Source organism: Osmia lignaria, chromosome 8, assembly GCF_051020975.1.
Source record: "Osmia lignaria lignaria isolate PbOS001 chromosome 8, iyOsmLign1, whole genome shotgun sequence".
NCBI lineage: Eukaryota > Metazoa > Arthropoda > Insecta > Hymenoptera > Megachilidae > Osmia > Osmia lignaria.
The window spans coordinates 5,836,406-5,840,000 of record NC_135039.1 but is presented as its reverse complement, the minus strand read 5'-3'; positions in this window follow the sequence as shown (position 1 = coordinate 5,840,000).

Genomic DNA, 3,595 nt, shown 5'->3' with positions numbered 1-3,595 from the left:
CAAATTGGATCCGTAACTTCGGAATAAGGATTGGCTCTGAGGAGCGGGGCGTGTCGGGCTTGGTCGGGAAGCGGGTCTGGCTGACGTGCCGGGCCTGGGCGAGGTGAACGGTTGGCGACTTCGGTCGCGTCCCGGGATCCGAGCTCGGTCCCGTGCCTTGGCCTCCCGCGGATCTTCCTTGCTGCGAGGCTTCCGTGGCGGTTAACGCCGTCGTGGTCGCTTCTTCGGCCGCCATTCAACGCTTAGCTCAGAACTGGCACGGACTAGGGGAATCCGACTGTCTAATTAAAACAAAGCATTGCGATGGCCCTCACGGGTGATGACGCAATGTGATTTCTGCCCAGTGCTCTGAATGTCAACGTGAAGAAATTCAAAAAAGCGCGGGTAAACGGCGGGAGTAACTATGACTCTCTTAATAAATGAACAATAAATACCAACACAACTACCAACAGAGGTAAATTGATAATTCTCAAGATGGGGTTATCAACTGTGTTGTTGCTATTGTCCATGATGCATATGCATGCGTATAGCATTGTTTTTGAATCATTGACTCCCAAACTGCGTGCGGATATTGGGTTGTTATCGGTCAATATCCCACCAGGGCAACTCCGGGAAAAATATTGGTTACACAATCTTGTCGTGGACTTGCCTTGTATTGATGAAGTGGTAACACCTAATATACTAGTCGTAGCCTCTGAAATGAATATGTCAGCTTCAGCTATTATGAAGCCACTATTATCCATAAATTTAACAATAGCTCATAAAAAGACAGAGTTTCGGTTACAAGGTCCGCTCAAAGCACTTAAAGTTACTCATAATATATTCAGGAAGCTCATCACCACTGTGACTAGAAGATACAATCTTATAAATTCTGGACCAGTAACACTTTGGGGCATACTGGACAAAAACCGTTGTGTAAATGAGAAAGTCAGTGATGTATTAGAAGATACAAGAGAAACAATGAGCCATGAGGGGGATCGCAAACGCAGAGACACACTTAGACAACCAGACCCAGACAGAGCCAACATCCTTAACATTGCAGGTACTGGCCACACATTCAATTTCCATCAAGCGAAACCTGACGACACAGTCTCCACCGTAAATCTATCTAATCATTTCACTAGCCACGTTGTGCCCAGATTAAATACATTGGATAGAGAGGTGGACATAAATGGGTTACAGTTGCCTGAAGGACGCATATTTGCCGAGAACATTATGCAAGATACTATGACATATGATCAGCAGTGTGGCATCACATTGGCAGATAGGTTAGGCTATATTACCTGTGTATTACAACAACCCGAAAAAGAGTCATTGTGCTACAGGAATAAGCTTAAATGCCATAACAATAAATCAACATTGAGGAAGAGAAGAGGATTGCTTGATTTCTTGGGAGATATACAAAACAAATTGTATGGAGTAGCAACAGAAAAACAGTTGAAAAATGTTCATGACTTAATAAATGATGTACACAATGAGTCTATCCGAAATAGTCAGGAGATTCAACTGATTAGAAACAATACCATAACACTCAACAATCACCTTGTCAAGGGTTTAGAGCATCTATCCCAGAACCTGTATAAAGAAATAAGTAAACTAGCTCATTCTATCCAAGTATGGGCAAGTAATGTAGATGAGAACCTGCATGCAATAAATGCAGAAATGCAAGAGATCAATATGGTATCTATGATACATACAGCAACATTAACACTTAATGCTTACACTCATATCTTACGTGATATAATTAATGCTCTCGACTCGCTGACATCTCATTATCAAGACACATTGACTAGTATATCACATCATACTATCTCTCCCCGTTTTATTAACGATGATTTACTTTCTCAACTTTGGAGAACAATATCTGCCAATATTGGGAATAATTTGCAAATAGCCGAATCAGACACAAAATTAGCTCTCCTCATTTCATCCATATTCAGTACATACACAACTCGTACAAAATTAGTAATTGTACTCCGTATACCTCTGGTATTACACCCAAAAAACATAACTTTTTAGGGATCCTAGGTCTGTCCCAATTATAAAAGGCCAATACAGCTATGAGGTGATCATGCAGGATAATATCCTTATCCTCAACCAAGATACCAAGGAATGGGCAATTATTGATCACACAGATTACATCATATGTATACGGGACTTAAATAGAGTATGTGAAGTTGATATTATCTGGACGTCATGGAATAGCCCGTGTTGTCACTTGAGTGTTCATCTTACGCAATACAAGTCACATGACATATGTCAAGTAAAGAGAATCAATCATAATGAAGGAGATATCCCCTTCATTGTCTCATCAGGTGCAAGGTCGTGGTTAATATCCACCAACAGAGATAAGATGGAGGCACAATTGACATGTGCTGGTTATCAGGGTGTACCATCACACAACTCGGTACAAATGTTACCCTTACTGGGTATCGTGTCATTACCATTGTTCTGTGAAATGACTATAGGTAATCATAGAATCCATAGCCCATATGCTCAAATTGGCTCGACTGAGATGTTGATAGCAAGTTCTGTCGAAGAAGTGCACTATGAATATCAAGATTTCATAGTGGTTAATATAACCAGGGAAGTGCCATTTTTGTCGTCTCCTAATCACAATAGATTTATACAAAAAAAAAAAAAAAAAAAAAAGAAGTCTCAGTTTGACCTCCGCGGTGTAAACATCGTAGCGCAGGTAGCTCCGGTGTGAAGTCAACCGTGAACGGCGACGCGAGGCAGTTATACATGGATCCTAACGGTCCCCGAGGGTCTGTGGCAGGATTTCCTGCATCCGGTGGGGGACTATTCGTTGACGACCAAGGCAGGACAATGGCTAACGAGATGGACAACGGCGAGGGACATTCGCTAACTGACCGGGAAGAACGAAACACACAAGATATAAGTGAAGCTGTGCAATCAAGTGTGACTAGTGATGTGATTATCGAACTTCCGTTAGTGAATGTGTTGGACTGTCCCATATGTGCAAGATTAGACAAACGATTCAGTTTCCTGAATATAAGAGACTTAAAGAAACATCTAATCGAACAGCACAGCGAGGTGAAAGTGTTGTGGCAGTGTAAACAGTGCAATAAAATGTTTCCGGGAGTGCACAACTGTGTCTGCCACATACCTAAATGTAAAGGATTACGGGAAACCATCGTTAAAGCATATGTCTGCAGCATATGTTCGGAATCGTTCACCACAGGAAGGGGATTATCCATGCACGAGTTGCATCGGCATCCCGATACACGTAACGTAAAGAGAGCGGCGGCAAGTATACCTCGTACAGGATTACGAGGTAGAAAGAAATACCTGTGGACGGACGAAGAAATAGAGAAACTAATACAACTAAATGAAAAATACAAAAATGAGAGATTTCCGAACAAGAAAATACAGGAGTACTTTCCTACGAAAACGACAAAGCAGATTAGTAATAAACGAAGAGAACTGCCAACGGCTGAACAACGGAACATGTCTACACCAACAGTAGACAGGCCGTTGGAGAGTAACGGACCACCACCAGCCGGCAGCCACTCATACGATAGCACAGGGACGTCCAATGAGGTTTCAAGGGCAGTAATCGAACCTGATTTCT